We start from the raw sequence: 22708 nt of genomic DNA on the forward strand, positions 1-22708 counted from the left end.
TTGATATACACAAGACGCACACACATATGCCACCCTGAAAGTATGTAGACAAGAGTCAAAGAAGGGCAGGTGACAAATAGCTTCTTGTGACTGAGATGGGACTAGAATCCAGATGTAGATAGAGATATATGTATCTGCCTCATAAGGATAAAAGCCCCAAGAATGGCAGAATGCTGGAGGAGACTGTGATTTGGCAGATGACTGGGCCATAACATGAGGAAGCCAAGGTTACATGTCACTTCTTCTCACATGGATCAGTCTAGGGTGGTCCATGTCCACAGACACATCCTCAAAACCTGTTGCACTATCTCATAACCAAAAGTAAGTGGACATAGAAGTACTGAGTGGGAAAGTGGCCATAGATACAACACAAATGAACCTAAAGGCCAGCTGTGATAAACTCCACTCTACACTATGTGTCTTCTCAAGAGACTGTCTTGATCATTGATCAATGATCATTGATCATTGATCCCTACTCATAGCTATGAATGGGTTTCAGCAGCATCTAATACCAGAACTGATGCTGGGAGGGAAGCCTACACCCCTATTTGGAATGTCAATCACTATCTCATATGCTTAACCTAAACAATGTATTGATTCTGATTGCTTAGAAATGCACTTGAGAAGATGACATTTCAAAGGAGAGACAAGATACTTGCAAGTCAATTAGAAGCATCAGAGGATTCAGGGCACAGGGGAGGAGCAGCCCCCTGAGAATGTGAATCAAGTCCCCTCTGATCCACCAACAACCTCCAATAACCTCCAGCTTCTAAGAGATACAACTGTATCTCCCCATCACCAATACCACCATCAAGATGCCATGGCTTTATGCACCAGACCTATAAAATGCAAAGGGGTTGTGATTATTAGGACAAAGGCAAAATATTAATTCATATGGAATCTTAGTCTAAGCACCTAAAATCTCAGGTTTGGAAGATGGTTGCTTTGACTTGATAAATAAAACAAAATCCCTTCTGTTTGCAAAGCACTCTGTACTTTTCAGACAACTTTAGCCTCTCATTTACTCTCAGTGGCACCTACTAAACTCCTGTAAGAAAGACTCGGCTATCTTAATTATGGCCAGATAAGAGATGAGGAGAGTGGGACCTAAAAAGATATACCAACTTAGTCAAATTCACCCAATTAGATAGTGTCCAACATTCAACTAAAATCACATTATCCGAGGGATCTTTCCATTTAATCCCAAAGGCTTTAACCCTAACTGGGGTGGGGAAGGAATACTTAGGAAAGGCAAGATATTTCGGGGGATTTTAATTCTGTATATGAGTTTAAAACGAGGGACTGGAAGGGTCCATTCATTAGATCTGCCAATGGCTTTCATGCCAGTCTTACAGTCAGGCATAGAGTCCTACCCTAGGAAGGAGGAGAGCTCCTAAGAGCCTGGATTCCCAAAGACAATTCAAACACTCACAGGCAGATTTTCAGGATTTACCAAGCCTGAAGTTCATAAATTTGGGAATTCCTGTTTTAGGAAAGAATATAAAACAACAAACTTGCAGGGCAGGGTTATCTGGCTGGCTTGGTCAGCAGAGCATGCAACTCCTGATCCTGGGGTTATGAGTTTGAGACCCACACTGGGTATAGAGATTACTAAAAATAATCAAGAATAACAACAAAGATACAAGATGGAAAACTCAAAGTTAAGTAAGTATAAAAGTAAATATTTGTTTAGAATGAGAAAATAGGGGCACCCGGGGGGACTCCGTGGGTTAAGCCTCTGCCTTCCACTCAGGTCATGATCTCAGGGTCCTGGGATCAAGCCCTGCATCGGGCTCTCTGCTCAGGAAGGAGCCTGCTTCCCTCTCTCTCTCTCTCTGCCTCCCCTCTGCCTACTTGTGATCTCTCTCTCTCTCTCTGTCAAATAAATAAATAAATAATCTTTTAAAAAATAAAATAGAATGAGAAAATAAATCACAATAAAGTACAAATTTTAAAAAGCTGACAAATACCACAAATACCAACAATTTTTCAAATTAAAAAAATAACCTAATACTGTTATTAATGTAGAGATTAAGAAATGTCTACATTGCTTCTTTCCCCCCATATTATTAAATACATAATCACCTTTTCATATGGCAGTTATAAGTTTCTATAGAGAGAACAGACAATTTAGTCTTTCCTTTACAATTGGTGATCATTTATTTACTTTTTTAAAGATTTTATTTGTTTATTTGACAGAGATCACAAGTAGGCAGAGAGGCAGGTGGGGGGGGGCGGGGGGAGCAGACTTCCCGCTGAGCAGAGAGGCCGATGCGGGACTCGATCCCAGGACCCTGAGATCATGACCTGAGCCGAAGGCAGCAGCTTAACCCACTGAGCCACCCAGGCGCCAGGTGATCATTTATTATTAACAATTTAGAGAAGTTTCTTTCAGCTTCGTACTTATAATTAGCAATGTCATGTAAATTTTTAGCATTGTTGGTAAATTCAGGAAAACTTCTGTCAAGTTTCTTTCATATTTGATCTGAAAGGTTTAAAAGACTTTTCCATATACTAGCTTCTGTCTATTCTAAAACTTGTTTATCGTCCACATACATCCAGTTCCAGGCAAAACAGCACATCTTGATATCATGATAAGACCTACAGCCCTACAATCCTGGAGGCTGGTGATGGTGCGGGGGGGGGGGGGGGGGGGGTGGTAAAAATATTCCTGGAAGCCATCCCAGCCATGCCAGCAGCTGGCAACAATGTAACTACAAATGGAACTTACATTAACAGACCCACTAAACACAAACTAAATGTCTCACCTCAGTTTCTCCTTAGCATTCCAAAATGCCCTTAGACATCCTAGCATCTCCTTATACCAGGTAAGCAAGACAGAGGGGAACTTGGATTTGAAACAGACAGCAATCTGAACCAACTATGATTAAGAAAAAAAAACAAAAAAAAAAAACCTTAAAATCCAAAATGCATAATCATTTGAATATATTACTAGAGTGTCTCCCAGATTCTTAGAAGAGGTTTCTGCTAGAGAGGCACTCTGCAAATGTCCCTTTTGCACACTGGTGGTTTTGCCTATCAATAAGATGAGGTGACCAATCATCTCTTCTCCTCTAAGAGAATACAGGATTGACCTGGATTAGAGAGGACGTCACAGGGACTAGACATGGGTTCTTCCATCCTGATCCAGAATGTCTGGCATCTGCCATATGCAACCTCCATGGGAGATGCAGGATAAAATGGGATCGTCTGGATACTGTGTGGGGTATAGAAAGCATTCGGAGCTACTTGAAGAAAGAACAAATTAAACACAACTCAAACAGGAAGAATACAAAAAGGTTGTTTTGTAGACTCCCCAGAGTCTGCTATTAGGCCTGCTTCACTCTGGTACCGAAAGGCTGGTCAATTAATCCCAGCACACCCTGGCATCCTGGCTTCCAGGTCCCTCCAGTGTCCAGGCTTTAATGTAGATCCAGATAATGTCTCTCTCCTCCCTCCCACCAGGCCAGGCAGTCTCATGGTGCTTTACTCCAACAAATCTCCTACAGCTCTGGTAACTGCTGCCACTCACGGCTTCTTTAAGGGTCTTAACAAAACTTGCTTAATCCTCCTGGCATGGCATCCAGCCGCAGCCAGGCAGGTTCTATGGAGTGTGTAATCACAGGATTTCGTGCCCATCGTTACACGGCTCCAGCTTCCTTAGCCACCCTGCTGCCCTGTACAACGCAGGGCTGCCACTAACACCGCTCTGCTATGCTCCTCTCCCCACCACTGCCATGCCCTGTCGACTGAGTGTTGTGTGATTCTGCGCAGAGTGCAGACAGCGGAGGGGGCAGGAGTGGGGAAGGCAAACAGGGAAGGAAGACTGCTGTAGAAAAGACAGAAGCAGAGCTAGAGAAAAGAAAAAGTTAGAGAAAACTGTATGGAGTCCCCGAGGAAATCAGATGGAGATGTTCTTTTAGCTCAGCCAAAGGAAAAAGTAAGCTTGTGTTTTTAAGCCTGCAGGCTGTTGGCAAGGAAAATAAACCTCCAAACGGTCCCTGAATCTGACAGTAGCAAGGAGAAAAGGCTGGAAAAGTGAGGACAGGGGAGTGAGGGAGTTGGGAGAGATGACTGGATTTTCCCTAAGGAATCCTAGAAGAATCCTTTGAATGCGGAGTTGTTTTACTCAGTGATTACTCAGCACTGACCGACTTCAGCCACTGACTTTTCCATGCAGGCTGTAAATCAGTAACTTAAGTCAGCATTTACAGTAACATCGCAATAAAATGGATGACCGGAGGGTATTTGGGGCCAGGGGAGATGAGAACTTCATGGTATGCCACACTCAAAGTTATTACTGTCACAAACACCATCAATACCACTTTCGTCATTGTTGGTCTTTCAGTTGAGAAAACCCTTCAAGAATAGACTCATGCGATTCCGACTCGCCTCCCCCCAACCCGGGGCTTCAGCATTAACAGACCCCAGTGCACAGCAGCACAGACATCTTCCCGCGTAGCTCTCTGCATTATCCCCTTCCCCTTCAACCTTCTTCTGTGTGATTGTGGGGGTTCTGGTGTAAAGCCAAATATCATGGAGTTGTAGGTAGGAAACAAGAGAAAAAGCCAAAGAGGGAAAGACCAGAGAAAAGGCAACAAAATTTAAACTTAGAATTGCCTGAAACGCACAAATGCTGTTTATCTAGGTACTTGGAAACCATATGCAGATCATGCAAATGAACCCATGGCCCTCTTAACTAATTTGCTACACCTGGATGTGGCTCTTAGGAAAAGCCTAATGGAGACACCTGCTATCAACACTGAAGGAATAGTCCCCCTGGTGGTATTTCACCCCTTCTGTTTCTGCTACCAATTCTAACTAGGGGAAGTAATGAGCTGGCACAAAACAATAACAAAGAGCTGGGGGGAAAACAAGTTAACTGTTGAATTTCATTCAAGCTGTCACTATTTTGTGCTGAGAAATTACCAGAAGGCATCGACCTACCCATCAAACCTCAAAATGCAAAACACACTTCATATCCTATATGAGGGACTTACGGCACATTAGTCAGAGGTAGCAGTATTCCAGCCTCTACCTTCTGTGATGGGAGAGAAGGGCCCCTTTCCTGCTGCCGGGGCTAGGGGAAGGGAGTGTCAGCCTTCATCTCCCAGCAAGTTCCCAGGAGTCAACAGAGGGCCAGTGGAAATAGTTGGACCAAGCTGGCTTCTTGTTTGGAACTTTCTCTGATCTTGGACTGAGCAACAGGTCTGTGGTGCTCCCACACGGCAGTAGGAGAAAGCAAAAGTTGCTCCCTCCTTCATCTGCCTGCCCTGTGCTAGAGGGGCTAATGACAGGGTCTGCCACACTAATTTCCCAGCTGAGCCCTTTCCTTGAAGTCTCCCACCCACCTGGCTCCTGCAGAGAAGTTGGTCTTTTAGGCTTAGGATGATTCAGGACCAGAGAGTCTCAAATTTCCCAAAGATTTAAATGAAGGAGGAATGGGGATGAAAAAGGAGAAAATATGTACAGTGAGGGGAACACTTGATAGGTACTTGGAAGAGGCTTTTGCAAAATAAATACAATTTTCAACCAGCAAACATGATTTCCTGTGTGTGCAGAGTATGTAATATTTGGGGACCCTTTCTCAGAACAGAACGTGGAAAAACATGGTGGAGCACCCCAGTCACAAGTACACTCTCCTCAAGTCCCCAGACAGCAGTCTTAAGGGAATTCATGGGGGTTCACATCTCTATTTCAACCTGTACCAGTCAGGGTTCAAAGAAGGAGAACCATTAAGAGAGTTGACAGATACACAGACAGACTGGCAGGCAGACACACAGACAGATGGATAGATGGGCAGACAGATTTATTACAAGGGTTTGACTGAATGCAATTGTGAAACCTGGCTAAGAGGTTTCAGCTGTGCAGCTGATGCTGGGGCTTGGTGACCATGGGGCAGGCAGTCAGGACAGCGAGGGGAGTAAGAACAAGCAGGAGCTTAAAACCCACAGGACAGACTGAAAGCCATGTCAGTTTTTGCCTCTAGCCTTGGTGGCATGGCTCTCCTGAAGCCAGGCTCCTTTCTCACAGAGCCAAACACATGTATCTGGCCTTAGAGTCAGGGAGGCTAGGAGATCCAGAAGAAAGCACAACACAGGCCCAGTGGCTGTTTCTGGCTGACAGATATCCAGGAGCTCCACAAGAGCTGTGACTTCACTGGCACCCTCCTTCACTTGCACAAACCTCACCTGCCACTTATCTTCATGAGAAACAAACAGAAAAGGGAGTTCTGGAAAACCAAATTCTGCCTGCCCAAGTCCACACCCTGCAAAGCCACCACGCCATCTAAAGCTTCTCTCCCAGCAATGACTAGGCTTTGGGCTTCGCCAGCTGACTGTGTCTCGTCATTAGCAGCTCTAGGCATGCAGGGCTGGCCACTGACACAGCTGTAGGAAGGACACAGGAGCACATCTGACGGAGAGAGTTTGCAGAATCACCCAAACATGCCAAGGGCCAGTGATGGAGAGGGAAGCCTGGCTTAACACAGCCTCTACTCCTCAACTTCCCCAACCCCAGGACTTCTGGACCAGTGAAGGGACACACACACTGCCATCTTGCCAACCTCACTGGCAGAGGCTGTGGTCTCTTTCTGGGCTGGGGACTTGTTCGTTTCATCATTCAGCACTGACTGCTATAGGGGGAGGAGTCAGCCTTGCTGGAGGACACAGACAGGAAGGCTCTCTTCATCATCAATTTTCACTTTGATAGTGGGTTGCACTGCAGGGACTTGCAATCAGCTGTGTTCTACTAGTGCTACTGTGGAAACGAAGGAAAATTGCCTGGGGTTGGACAAAAAGGAGCTAGATGCTCCGGCCCCATATTGGCATGAACAGAGATTATTAAATTCCTCATTAACTGAACTAGGGCTTTGCCTGGACCCCAGGCAAGTGGTGTAGGACTGTGAGCACATGCATGACTCACAGAGAATGAGTGCATCCAAAAGGTGACAGTGATGGTTGGGACAGGGGTGGGTTCCTGGCACTCAGGGAAGCAGGACTCAGAAGTGTCCCCTTTCCTGGACAGCTCTGTGGGAATGTCAGCTACTCAATCCTAGAGAGGCCTGTTTCAGCACAACAGACACGCACCCCAGTGCTGATGCTCAGTCTAACTTACCAGATGGCACTGAAAAGTCACAGTTTCCGTTTTTCTTACCCTGACAAGGTTGCAGAAGGGTAGAAGGGAAACACTTCTTTTAAATGAAATAGGGTCTGTTTCGGCGCCGGGGAGGCTTCCTTCCAACACAAGGGTGCGGAGGCTTGCATATGCACGTATGCACATGTCTGTGTGCCTGTGAGCAGGAGGCTGGGGCAGGGATGAGAGAAAGTGTGATCACTAAAACCCTATTCTCTTCTCATGTCCTTGCAAACTCTAATGCTCAAAAACAAATGGCCCAGGTCACAAAACAGGCACACAGCACAGCTGCAACATGCATCAGGTAAAAGCAAATTAACAGTACAAGTAGTTAACTCAAATCAGTCTTCATAGTAGCAAATTAACAGTACAAGTAGTTAACTCAAAATCTGTCTTCGTAGCCTAGAATGTCAACAGTGTATCTTAATCAGAGGCATCAAGAAAGTCAAGCAGCCAGGACAAAGATGGCCCCAGAACAGTCGGAGCTCTTTTTTAATATGGCACCTCCAATTAGCAAGCCATGCCAGACTGCTGTAAATTAGGAGTTGCTCTGCAAAGTGGTCCAAGGGGAGCTGGTTGAGATCATCAGAGATGCTAGAGCTAACAGTGATGCTAGGAGAGGCTATGAAATTAGTGAATTGTGGCAGAACAGACAGTGAGACATTCAGAAAACACAAACTAAACTTAGTTCTGACTTCCAGAGAATGACCAGACAGATCCCTAGTTCAAGCTATTGACGTCAAAGCCCACCTGTTCACCTTCATCCCATTCAGTCTGCCTTTCAGTGCAATGATTGGCCACAGTCAGCCAAAACCCTCTTCCCATTCACACTTCTGGATTCAGGTTTTCTCAGATCTGGGACTTAGCAGAAATATGAGTAAGTTTGTTATTCCTATCATAGAGTTATAGAAGCTGTGTCTTTCTTGCAGCTTACTGGAGCCTGGTTTTCAGAACTTTTGCCTTCCTCAATCTGCTCTTTAACCTTCAGTTCTGGACCCTAAATGCACTTCTTGGAACAGTAAGTTCTTAATTCTTTTCTTAATTTCTTAATTCCTAGACCTTCTTCCAGAGACAGAATCTAGAAACAGTGACCCTTAACTCTTTCTGGAACTCAGCCTTGCCTCTTAAGGTAGCTAACATCCTGTTTCTTCCAACATTAGATAAATGTATTCTGGTCATGCATTCTTTGTGTCTGGTCCAGCAAAAACATCAGAGCCTATGCACCTGAGTTAGTCCCAGTACAAGAAATACTACTCCTCCTTCTTGATAATCCATGTAGATTGGTAGGTGTGGTATCCACGGAGCACCAAGCTTGAGCCACTGTTTAAAAAAAACAAACAAACCCCCTCCCACCCCCCCCCAAAAAAAACTTATCCCTGTATTGGTCAGAGCATGAGGAAGATGTAGCCAAATTTTGGCATCATTAAACTGGTCAACCAGCTGCAAGACATTACCAGCTGCTGTGTTAATCATTAATGAGGCAGACAGTGCCTGTTGCCTGGGTAGTGAACCAAACATTATGACTTGGGTTTTCATTTCATTTAAAATTAACTCACTGAATGAAGAAACGGTCTCCAGCTTGTGAGAGACAGAGCTGTTGGCACAAAGAGGGGACCGGCAGGCCAGAAGCACAAAAGGAACATAAAGTCCTCACTGACATGATCCAACTGCTTGCAGGCAGGCCATGTCTTTTAATTCAATTCGATCTCTGCTCCTCAAAGCTGCCACTCAAAATATTTCTGTGTTCCCAAGCAAAGCCTCCACGTGTCGCAGCTCCTTCCTGCTGGGGCATGTGCTGATGACTCTCCAAATTACTTTTACTATGGCTTAAAAACTAGGCAAAGTGGGAACACAGTCCTAATCTTTATTTTTGGATTGTATTGTCTTATTCAAGAAAAAGATATGCAATTTTGAAAACCTTTTATTGTGTTTAAACACAAAGGCAGAGAGAATAATATAATGACCCACACACACATTTTCCTTTAGTGACAATATTTTGCCAATCTTGTTTTATCTATCCCCCCAAATTTGTTGTTTTTATTTTTCCTGTAATATTCTGAAGCAAAACCGAAACATCACACCATTTTACTCCCAAATTGTTTAGTATGGATTTCTGACTGATAAGAACATTACCATCTATCTATACCTATATAACCACAACACCATTATTAAACCTTAAAGAACTTGTCAAATGTTTACTACCAAACATGTAAATATTTCAAATTTTCTGGATCATTTCAAAGTTGTCAGTTTACAATTGGTTTTTCTATTCAGCATCTAAGCAAGTTGCACACATTGCATTTGATTGTTAGGTTTTATAGTATAACACTCCTCCCCTCCTTTCTTCATGCTTATCATTTTTCCCAGAACAGTTAGTAAAACTGGGTCATTTGTTCTCCTCTAAAATGTCCTATATTCAAAATTTGGCTGTTTGCTTCCTCATGGTGTTATTGAACTTGTTCTTCTATCCTCCATGTTTCTTATAAACTGGCAGTTAAAGCTGGAAATTTGATGAGATTCAAGTTCAGATTTTTTTTTTTAAGTGATAAACATTCCTAGAGGGTGCTGTATACTTCTTATTGCATCGTATCATAATGTACATGGTGTTCGGGATCCCATTTTCAGTGATGCTAAGATAGAACAATGGGGTCAGATCCCTCCATTATAATATTCTTCATTAATCTTTCACCTAAAAATTATGCATCACTTGATGTTGTCTCAATAGAGGTTGCAAATGGGAATTTTTTATTGTGTTATTTTAGTCACTATAAACTACATCATTCGTTTTTGATTTAGTGTTCCAAGATTCATTGTTTATGTACAACACCCAGTGCTCCATGCAATATGTGCCCTCCTTAATACCCACCACCAGGCTCACCCATCCCCCCAACACCTTCTCCCCTAAAACCCTCAGTTTGTTTCTCGGAGTCCACAGTCTCTCATGGTTCCTCTCCCACTCTGATTTCTCCCAATTCACTTTTCCTTTCCTTCTAATGTCCTCCATGCTATTCCTTATATTAGGTAAATATATTTCATATATATTTCATATAAATATATTTCACTTATTAGTAAGTGAAACCATAGGATAATTTACTTTCTCTGCTTATTTCACTCGGCATAATCTCCTCCAGTCCCATCCATGTTGATGCAAAAGTTGGGTATTCATCCTTTCTGATGGCTGAGTAATATTCCATTGTATATATGTACCATATCTTCTTCATCCATTCGTCTGTTGAAGGGTATCTTGGTTCTTTCCAGTTTGGCTATTGTGGACACTGCTGCTATGAACACTGGGGTACATATGGCCCTTTTTTCACTACATCTGTATCTTTGGAGTAAATACCCTATAGTGCAATTGCCAGGTCATAGGGTAGCTCTATTTTTAATTTTTTGAGGAATCTCCACACTGTTTTCCAAAGTGGCTGCACCAACTTGAATTCCCACCAACAGTGTAAGAGGGTTCCCCTTTCTCCACGTCCTCTCCAACATTTGTTGTTTCCTGACTTGTTCGTCTTTGCCAGCAAATGGGAATTTTCAATTCCATTAACTGGAGTTCTGTAATGGAGGACTTGTCTTTATCAGTCATTGATTTTCCTGAATATAGTTCCTACAGGAAAGGAGGGATAACTGCTTCAATCTTTACCATTTTTTTTTAACCAATATTCAGAGTAATCAGTTGTGCCCTAGAAAGGCCCAATAGTGACCATTTTTTTTTTTAGATTTCATTTATTTATTTGACAGAGATGATAAGCAGGCAGAGAGGCAGGCAGAGAGAGAGGGGGGAAGCAGGCTCCCTGCTGAGCAGAGAGCCAGATGTGGAGCTCGATCCCAGGACTCTGGGATCATGACCTGAGCCGAAGGCAGAGGCTTTAACCCACTGAGCCACCCAGGCACCCCGTGACCATTTTTTTTTTTAGATTTTATTTATTTATTTGACAGAGAGAGATCACAAGTAGACAGAGAGGCAGGCAGAGAGAGAGAGCTTGCTGCTGAGCAGAGAGCCCGATGCGGGACTTGATCCCAGGACCCTGAGATCATGACCTTAGCCAAAGGCAGCGGCTTAACCCACTGAGCCACCCAGGTGCCCCCCATGACCATTTTTTATCACCAGTTTGAAGTCATGGGTTCTTGTGTTTCCTATGTTTCAATCATATGTAGTTATTATTCTTTTTAGTCATCAACTTTCCCAGTGTAAGCTCTACAAGTTGGCTTCATTGTTCTTTTGACATGACCATTAGTTTTTTAAAAATATGTTTATTGTAGTATAATACATATAACATCAATTTTACCATCTTAGCCATTTTTAAATGTACAGTGGTATTACATTTGCAATGTTGTGCAATAATCATCACTATCTACTTCAAAACTTTTCCATTATTCCAAACAGAAACTCTATACCCAATAAATAATAATTCTTCATCCACACCCCTAGCCTCTAGTAACAAAAAATCTATGTCTCTATGATTTTGACACTTCCAGATAGTTCATATAATTGGAATCATACAAATATACAAATCATATTTGTCCTTTTCTGTCTGGTTTAGTTCATTTAACAATATTTTCAAGATTCATCTATGTTGTAGCATGTATCTATCAATGTTCACTCGTTTTTATGGTTGAATGTTTCATTATATGTACAGACCACATTTTGTTTATCTATTCATCTGTTAATGCACACTTAAATTGTTTCCACCTTTTGGTTATTGTAAATGATGTTGCAATAAACAATGGCATATACCTATCTGTTTAAGTCCCTGTTTTTTGTTCTCCTGGATATATATACCTAGGAATGGAACTGCTAAGTCATATGGCAATTCTATGTTTAACTTTTTGAGAATGCCAAGTAGTTTTTCATAGCAGTTGAACCACCAGCAATGTACATTGGTTCTAATTTCTCCCCATTCTCACCATTGTGATCCATTAGTCTTGGGTAGCTTGTCAGTTTTCTAGAACAACATGATGCTCAAAATAATCTTGTACAATTATTGCTCTAAACATGGAATCAGCCATTTCTCCAAGGAGTCCTTGTTTCTTTGGATTAAGAATAGGATTTAGGGAACACAGACTAGGTACTAGGGGTGCTCATAGATGCTGGGTTATTATTGCTTCTGAGTCATTTCAATGAATGGAGATATTCACTCTACTGGTACTCTTTAAATTCCCAACTTTTTCAGCTGGCAAAAGTTCTTTAAGTAAGAATAAAGTCAGGGCAAAGACCACTGCCAGTACAATGTGGCCTCAAGGTAAAGATCAAATTAAAATGGTCTATAAGACTTCTTGTTAAGAGTTCAGAAGGACTGGGTGCCTGGGCGGTTCAGTTGGTTGGGCACCTGCCTTTGGCTCAGGTCATGATCCCAGGGTCCTGGGATTGAGTCCAGCATTGGTCTCCCTTGTTCAGTGATAAGTTTGCTTCTCCCTCTCCCTCTGCTACTCCCTCTGCTTGTGCTTGCTCTCTCAAAAATAAATAAGTAAATAAAATCTTTCTATGAGTTCAGAAGGATTTATGGCATTGTCTCAAACACCCTCAACTAAACAAAAATCTAAGGATCTTTCAAGTATTGTCCTAAAGCACCTTAACTTGCAGCTCAAACTGGAAAGAGACCTTTCTCAGAGAGATTTGTAGGCGACTTTCTAAAATGAAGTGAGCCCTCCTATAAGATTCATAGAATGCTTACAAAGTTTTAAAGACAATTTTATTAAAAGCAACACAAGTTCAGACTAAAATGCACAGAAAAAAAGAAAAATCCTATGAACATACAAAAGGCTACTAACTCACTTGAAAAAACAAACTCACTTGAAAAATCAAACCATTTCCTAAGGATAGGTCAGAGATCACAGCCCAGATCCCAGAGGACAGAGCCAAAAACTGCAAAAGACCAGTCCCAAAGACCAGAACTGTGCCTTTATCATGGGATATCCCATAGTCCTCAGAGCAGGGAGTACTGTGGACATAAGCCCAACTGGATTTTATAATTGCTGTGGAAAACTGACTGCTATATGACTTCTATTTCCCTCTTTTAAAACTGGAGTGACTACAGCAGTTATTCTATCACTGTCTTATTGTTTTATGTTGGATAGGGGAGTGGGGGATAGTAAATTCTCCTCCAGACTGAGAAGCCTTATCCACATCTGGACTTGATGCAGATCATGAGATGCTAGAGTTGAGCCTGATACCATAAGTGGGAGAGATTTTAGTGACCTTGATAGGGGAGTTCTGGTGTAGTTTTCACAAGGGAGGGAAGTGAATTACTGTAGTAAAAGGGAAGAGTGGGATAGATGATCTCTAAGATGGCCACCATCAATTCTTTCTCTGCTACGCACATGCTATTCCACTAAGTGGTGACTTGATTTGAACAGAAGAATGCATCAGAAATTATGTTCTAGTACTTATAAGTCCATACCTTAGGAGAATTTCTGACTTCCACATCTCCTGTCTTTGAAAGCAGGCACCATATATTAAAAACCCAATTACCCTACGACCATTATTCCACGAGAAAGCCAAAGTTAGCGACTTGGAGAGACCTGACAGAACGACAGAAAGAAGACCAGTCGGCCTCTAACTCTCCTGGAAAACTACACTGGTAAAGGAACTACAATTTTGAGGACCAAATATCTGAGTAAAGAAACCATCCTGGAAATTTGAATCCCAGAAGACACCACATGGAACAGAAGAACTACCCAACTGAACCCAGCCCAGATGACAGAATAAGAAAAATTTCAATTGTTATTCTTCAAAGCTCCTGCTTGGGGCACCTTGTCCTGCATTAATGGATAACTGAAACACTACCTATGGTGGATTCCTCCCATTCCCACTGTTCTTCCAGTGAGGAACCCAACCAGGGGACTCTTTTATTCTCAAAATAACTCACACAGGTTCCTTTGCATTTTTAGCTCTTTGATGGGTTTTCTTTAATTATGATTTCCTACTTTACCCTGTTTGTTCTTGTTACTTATGTGGTCAGTTGAAAGGGAAGCTGCCTAATGTAAACAATGAATCTTGGAACACTGCATCAAATTGTATGGAGACTGACATAACACAATAAAATTTTTTTAAAAGATGAAAAATTTTAAAAAGAGAACTGATAATATTTTCAGACTTCCTATTGACTTAGGGAGTTTCAGTCTTACAAATTCAGTTTCTCCCTCTGTAAAACAGCTGCCACCTACTACTCAAAAGGCTGTAAAAATTAAATAGTAAACAGTGGTAAACTACATAATAATGAGAAAAGGGGTAAAATACCAGTTTTGATTTAGACACAACCCACATACTTATTTGCTTCATCTCCTTCCCTCACTATACTCCATGGTTCCAATTTCCCTTCAGTAAATTCCTTGAAAATATCATGCGCTTTAGCCTCTGAACACACTCTTTTTCCAGGAACACTTGCTTCCTCTTCCCTCCACTTGCCTTCCTAACTCTTAGTTTATATATTATTCCTTCCAGGAAACCTTCCCTGACTCCCACTCCTCCAAGTAAGAACGTCCCCATCAAAACACTTACCATTCTGTATTATATTTGTGTATTATGTGTATACATTCCTCACTTGATTATAAGTTCTCTGAAAGCAGGAATTATGCATGATTTATGAGTTGTTATATCACAGCATATAAAAATCTGTCTATGCTAGGCACCTGTTAAGCATTTGCTAATAAATAAGTGACTGAATGAGTGAATAATTCACTCAGAATAGTGCTATTCTTCCATTAGAAAATAGTTATTATTTTATTATTTTTTATTATTGCGTTAAGTTAGCCACTGTACAGTATAATTTATTAGACACCTACTGGTGCATAGGATGATACTAGGTGCTCTGGAAACAATAATCTGTATCTACCTGTAACACAGTGCTCCCAGCCTTAAGGGACATAACAGCTAGATGGCTGGAGGAGAGATAAAAGAACATAGGAAAATTTAAATAGTATTTCAATATTCAACAAAAATAAGGTGGTCAATATAGTACTAGAAGTCCTCGCCTCAGCAATCAGACAACAAAAAGAAATAAAAAGTATTCAAATTGGCAAAGAAGAAGTAAAACACTGTCTCTTCACAGATGACATGATACTTTATGTGAAAACCCAAAACACTCCACCCCCAAACTATTAGAACTCATATAGCAACTCAGCAACGTGGCAGGATACAAAATCAATGCACAGAAATCAGTTTTTTTCTACACACTAACAATGTAACTGAAGAAAGAGAAATTAAGGAATTGATTCCATTTACAATTGCACCAAAAACCGTAAGACACCTAGGGATAAACCTAAGCAAAGGATCTATACTCTAGAAACTATAGAACACTTATGAAAGAAATGGAGGATGATACAATGGAGGATGTTCATGGATTGGAAGAATAAACACTGTTAAAATGTCTATGCTGCCCAGAGCAATCTACAATTTCAGTATCAAAATACCACTGATTTTTTTCACAGAGTTGGAACAAACAATCCTAAACTCTGTATGGAACTGGAAAAGACCCTGAATTGCCAGGGGAATGTTGAAATATAAAATCAAAGCTGAGGGCAACCCAATGCTTGACTTTAAGTTATATTACAAAGCTGTGATCAGCAAGACAGCATGGTATTGGCACAAAAACAGACATACAGATCAATGGAACAGAACAGAAAACCCAGAAATTGATCCTTCACTCTATGGTCAACTAATCTTCAACAAATCAGGAAAGAATATCCAATGGAAAAAAAGTCTCTTCAGTAAATGGTGCTGGGAAAACTAGACATCCACATGCAGAAGAATGAAACTAGACCATTCTTTCATACCACACACAACAATAAACTCAAAATGGATGAAAGACCTCAATGTGAGGCAGGAATCCATTAAAATCCTAGAGGAGAACATAGGCAGTAACCTCTTCAACATCAGCCTCAGCAACTTCTTTCAAGACACATCTCCAAAGGCAAGGGAAACAAAAGCAAAAATGAATGCTTGGGACTTTGTCAAGATAAAAACATTCCACACAGCAAAGGACACAGTTAACAAAACCAAGAGGCAACCCACGGAATGGGAGAAGATATTCACAAATAATACAACAGATAAAGGGCTGGTATCCAAGATCTATAAAGAACTTCTCAAACTCAACACCCAAAAAATAAATAATCCACTCAAGAAATGGGCAGAAGACATGAACAGATACTTCTCCAAGGAAGACATACAACAGATGACTAACAGAAAAAAAAATATTCAAAATCACTAGCCATCAGGGAAATTCAAATCAAAACCACAAAGAGATACAATCTTACAGCAGTTAGAATGGCAAAAATTACACTGTATCAAAAACTAATGATGAGGGAAATTGGAAGGGGAGATGAACCATGCGAGACTATGGACTCTGAAAAACAATCTGAGGGATTTGAAGGGGTGGGGGTGGGAGGTTGGGGGAGACTGGTGGTGGGTATTATGGAGGGCACATATGGCATGGAGCATTGGGTGTGGTGCATTAACAATTAATTCTGTTACGCTGAAAAGAAATTAATAAAAAAAAACTAATGATGTATTGTATGGTGACTAACATAACACAATAAAAATATTTTTAAAAAAGAGTGGCAAAAATTAGTAAGACAGGAAACAAATGCTGGTGAGGATGTGAAGAAAGGGGAACCCTCTTACACTGTTGGTGGGAATGCAAGCTGATGCAGCCACTCTGGAAAATAATATGGAGGTTCCTCAAGACGTTAAAAATAGAGCTACCCTAAACCCAGCAATTGCACTGCTAAGTATTTACCCAAAGGATACAGACATGGTGACAAAAGGGACAAATGCATCCCAATGTTCATAGCAGCAATGTCAACAATAGCCAAACTGGGGAAGGAGCTAAGATGTCCTTCAACAGATGAATGGATAAAGAAGATATGGTTCATATATAGATGGAATATTACTCAACCGTCAGAAAAAATGAAAACCTACTTATCCTTTGCTTCGACATGGATGGAACTAGAGGGGATTATGCTAAGTGAAATAAGTCAATCAGAGAAAGACAATTATATGGTTTCATTCATAAGAGGAATATAAGGAATAGCATGAAGAACCATAGGGGAAGGGAGAGAACACTGAATGGGATGAAATCAGAGAGGGAGATAAACCATGAGAGACTCTGGACTCCAAGAAACAAACTGAGGGTTACAGAAGGGAGGGGGTGGGGAGATGGGGTAGCCGGGTGATGGACATTAAGGAGGACACGTGTTGTGATGAGTACTGGGTGTGATATGCAACTAATGAATCACTGAACACTACCTCAAAAACTAATGATGTACTATATGCTGGCTAACTGAACATAATAAAAAAAATAATTTCATCAGGAAAGATGGGGTCAACTTCTAACAGTGCCAAGTGTTGTCGATAAAACAAAAGATAAAATCTGAGAATGTGCCTTTGTGCTTGGCAATTAGGACGTTAACAGTGAACTCTGAAAGAGGAACTTCTGAATTTGTGACAATAAAAGCCAGATTGCAGGACATTTGGAAGGACACAGTAGTGAGGAAACTCTGTGGGTGGAGCCCACATATTCAAGAAGTTTGGCAAGGAGAGATCAGGGGACCATTCTTTTGGAGGCATAGATCAAGCTTGTTTAAAGGCATATGGGAAAGATACTACAGAGAGGAACAGAGATTGAAAATGCCCAGGCAATGCAGATAGAACATCATTCTGAAAGAGGAAACAGAAACCAGTAGTACCTACTGGGGCCAGGAGTGAGCTTAACAAAGGATGACTCCTCCTCCTCCAAGATAGGAGAAGGATAAAGGCAGAAGTTTTGAGGGAGCAGGTGGAGAAGAAGAAACTGCCAGATGGCTCCCATAGTCTCACAAAAGCACAAAGCAAGGCCATTTGCTGAGAGCAAAAAGGACTGCTAATATGGGAAACTTAAGGAGAGTGGAGAAGGTTTGGAAAAGCTAATGTGCAGAAGTGTCCTTTCTTGGAACATGGTCTACGTCAGATGTCCTAGAATTCAGCAAAACAACACAGATATATGAGGGAAACATGACATAAAACCTTCCATTCTGATTGGGCTGGTTTTCCCCAGACAGGCTAATGAAGAACACTGACAAGAAGGCAAAGTCATTTCCAAGTGCATCCTATGGTAGATTAGTAGAGAAAAGAAAGAAAATAAAACCCAAAGGAATGTTGCATCAGATGCCAGCATATATGAGAGAAATGCTCAGCACCTAATCGAAAAGGTAAAGACCAAGCTGAATAGTGAAGACTGAACAGGAGCTTCAAAGCAAACAGAAAAAGAGAGAGGGGGGTCAGAGTTCTAACTAGTTATTTCACAACATCCCAGGATGCTTGGTTTTATTTTTATCAAGCCATCCACAACTGCAGCCATTTTCTTCCTAGAACATTTTTAAAGTATGCTTGGCCTTTGGCTTCAACAAACAAGCAGGTGACATCAGAGAAATGTGTCACAGCCAGCAGGGCTCAAGGTCAATGTCAGTATCTAACACAAGACAAATTCACAGTCCTGGAAACCACTGAGGTATTACCAAACAGAACTGACAAAAAGGGAACAAGTCAACAGCTTTACACTAGAACTGAGATTCATTCTGAAGACTAGTTTTTGAGAAAGAGGTAGAGTATGTTATTTATTAGAATTTAAGAGAGATGACTAGGACTTAAAAACATGACTGATCTTCGGTCTCTAACTAGTTACAAGGGTCATATTAATTTCTCCTACCACCATCAACATGAGTTTGGAAAGTCCAAAGGGATTGAGATAGCAGTGACAGTGTACAGGCTTTAGACATGGTGCATACAGATTTGGATACAGACTCCCAGGAGATCTGGTTGGCCAGAGTGAAGCTACATAAGACCCATGAGCTAGGTCTAGAACCACAAAGTCAGGGGAGCAGAAATAATCAACATAAGAGCACACAGAAGTAAAGACCACTGGTCCAATGTAGGCAGATACCAAGGCATTTCTGAAAAGAGAAGTGTAAATAAGATGGGATAATTGCAACAGCCCACAAGGCATTCTCTACCCTCAGTTTTTAAGGCCTATGTTCAGCCTGGGGAACCAGGCAGGTCTCCATAGAACATATAGTATAGGAATCAAAAGGATAAAAAGGATTCAGCACAAGGAAGCTTCTTAAGTGAGATCACCTGGTATATTAGTGAACCTGGGCTGAATTCTGACAACCTTTCTGATCTTGTGAAAATGGAATTGGGAAATAACAGTTTGGTGGGGGTGAACACAGGTAACATCTAAAATGTGCAGTGGACAAATGTGTTTTTGGTACCAAGCATCCATCCTCTTAACCTGTGAGGAAATAGCCTTCTGTCTGTGTATATGTGGTTTTGGGCATGGGTGATTCACAGTGCCTTTCACTACCATTTTCCATTACAGAAGCTGAAAGAATCCAGATCCTTGTTCATCCCATATTTTGCTATCCTAGAAAAGACGCACTGGGACACAAGGGGCAGCTGGGTGGCTGTCAGTTGAGTGTCTGCCTTTGGCTCATGTCATGATCCCAAGGTTCTGGAATCGAGCCCTGCATTGGACTCCTTGCTCCACAGGAAGCCTGCTTCTCCCTCTCCCTCTGTCTGCCACTCTACCACCCTTCTTGTGTTCTCTCTCTATGTCAAATAAATAAATAAAATTAAAAAGAGGGGGAGAGAGAGAGAGAGGCAGACAAGCACTGGGCCCTATGTTTGCCAGTCAGACTCTAGGAATTTGAATCCTGAATAGATAAGGCAGGGAGGTGGGCATTGGTGGACACTGCAATGAGAGTAATAAGATTCTTGGTCCCTTCTAATTTTCTAAGTCTATTCCTGATCTCATCAATTCTCTGAGCCCTTCATATATTTCCAATCTATGCCCTTTCTGGTTAAAAGTATCAGATATGGTTTCTATCACTTGCAATCAAAACTCCTGACTGATACAGTATGGTAGATGATCAGAAGGATGAGAGCTTATCTAGTTGTCAGCAAGGGTATTATTGATGTAACTGACCTTGAAATAGAGAACACAGAGAAAGATGTTACTATCTGAGGTGAAACTGAGAAGTCAAAATGTAAGAAAGTTGTGGGCACCAATGGGTCTTGAAGAGCGGGAGACCACACCTGAGTTAGTAGTTGCTTTGGAAAGGATGAGGGGCTAGTGGACACACAGAGCTTACTATATAGCAAAGAAAAGAAAACTACATGAACAATCACCACAAAATGTGATAAATGGCATCATTAAAAATATGAGCTTTCATGACCCTGCAATTGCACTGCTGGGTATTTACCCCAAAGATACAGATGTAGTGAAAAGAAGGGCCATCTGTACCCCAATGTTTATTGCAGCAATGGCTACAGTCGCCAAACTGTGGAAAGAACCAAGATGCCCTTCAACGGATGAATGGATAAGGAAGATGTGGTCCATATACACAATGGAGTATTATGCCTCCATCAGAAAGGATGAATACCCAACTTTTGTAGCAACATGGACGGGACTGGAAGGAATTATGCTGAGCGAAATAAGTCAAGCAGAGAGAGTCAAGTATCATATGGTCTCACTTATTTGTGGAGCATAACAAATAACATGGAGGACATGGGGAGATGGAGAGGAGAGGGAGTTGAGGGAAACTGGAAGGGGAGATGAACCATGAGAGACTATGGACTCTGAAAAACAACCAGAGGGTTTTGAAGGGGGGGGGCGGAGGTTGAGGAACCAGGTGGTGGGTAATAGGGAGGGCACGTACTGCATGGAGCACTGGGTATGATGCCAAAACAATGAACACTGTTATGCTGTAAATAAACAACAAAAAAAAAAATATGAGCTTTGAAATAAAAATATCTACATTTAAATTTCATCCTTCGTGAGCTATATGAATTCTCAGTATCTAAATTCCTTTATTTGTAAAATAGGGTAGTAGTCTATACATGGAAAATAATTCAAATAGTGCAGAAACCCCGGCATATACTCGAAAAAATCTTATTTCTTTTTATAGGGAACGCAGGGTGTTCTGTGGAAGCATAAAGCCATTTGTCTAACCTAGTCTTGGAATAGGGGCAGAAGTTAACAAAGAAAGGTTACAAAGGAAGTGAGGTTTAAACTTGGACCTGAAAGATGAGTAATAATAGTAGTAGTAATAATTGATAACATTTACTGAGCTCCTTCCATGTGTCAGGACTTTTAAAGTTCTTTATTTGTCACAAGAGCCCTACAAGATAGGCACCCATAGCATCCCTATTTTGTGGATGGAAGAACCTGCTGCTCAGAAAAGTTAAGCGCCTTCACTGAAATCACTATGTTAACTAGATGATGGGGAAAATGAGGAGTGGGAGAGAAGGAGAGGGGTAGCAGAGTGGAGACTACTCAAAATAAACCTCTGATCTGGAGTCCTGCAAAACCCCTCATTGTCAAAGACCCTGCCTTCACCCCTATAGATTGGAGGCACTTTTCTGCCTAAAAAAATCCTCAGTTTTGTAACATAAGATGTTCAAAGGACACAATTCCTTAGATTAAATTTTGTTTTCCACCCAAGTTTTCAAGAGCATGTATTCTTCATAATCAAAGAGTAACTGATGTGCTTATTGATCATGACAAAATTAATATATTTTCATTTGATTCATATCAGAGCACCTCTCAAAGCTGCCTCTCAAAATCCTGCTCGGTTTCCTCCTGCCTCTGATGTGAGTGAGGAAAAAAACATGCTCAACACCCTCCCTTCCATTCAAAGAGAGGCCACATTTGTCCTGCACACTAATCAAAGAAATGTGCTCCTGTCTTTTCCCAATTCGAGCCCCAACTTCATTACTAAAATGCAGTGTCGGCTGAGGTGGGTGACTGGGGCAGCTGTTCAACATATGCCTAGCAACACCGAACAGCCCATGAGTCCAGGAAGTGAGGGCTGCTCTATCCCTACGATGTTGAAGGGGAAATTGTAAGTAAACTTAAAGTAATTACCCAGTTGGAACCTGTCCAGGCCACATTCAATGCAATTGAAAGCTTTTGTCCTTGATGCCAACATTCTCCAGCTTAGGGAAGTCAGAGAATTTGGAATATTTTCACCACTCTGTGCTGCAGAGACCCGATCTGCTTTGAAGATCTGTCTGAAATTCACTGAGGTCGCTGGGGGGAGGGATTACTGCCTTCCCAGCCAAAGAACATCCTGTCTCCTGAGAGTTAATATGATTTCAAATGCTCTTTGGTTCATGTTAAATATTGCTGCTGTCTCTCTTCCCGTGTGTAGTGGTGTACGGAGTGCCTTCCGCAGGTATTATCCTACTGAGCAGCACACCCACCATGTGAGGGCAACAGGGGCGTTTGTCCTCGCTGCCAATTCAGAGGCAAGGAAATGATGACAGAGTAACTGACCGAGTGGGTATGGAGTCACGGTCTTCTCAGTCCTGTCATCTAGGCAGTGAGTGTTTTTCTCTACCCAGCTTCACCTCTAACATCATGATTCCCAATTACAATGGTTAATTTTATGTGCCAATTTGACGGGGCCCAAATTAACATTACTTCTGGGTCTGTGATGGTTCTTCCAGATGAGATTAACATTTGAGTCTGTGGACTCCATAAAAGCACACTGCCCTTCCCAGTGTGAGTGCACACCTGCAATCCATTTGGGGCCTGAA

Source organism: Meles meles, chromosome 17 (assembly GCF_922984935.1).
Source record: "Meles meles chromosome 17, mMelMel3.1 paternal haplotype, whole genome shotgun sequence".
NCBI classification, from domain to species: domain Eukaryota; kingdom Metazoa; phylum Chordata; class Mammalia; order Carnivora; family Mustelidae; genus Meles; species Meles meles.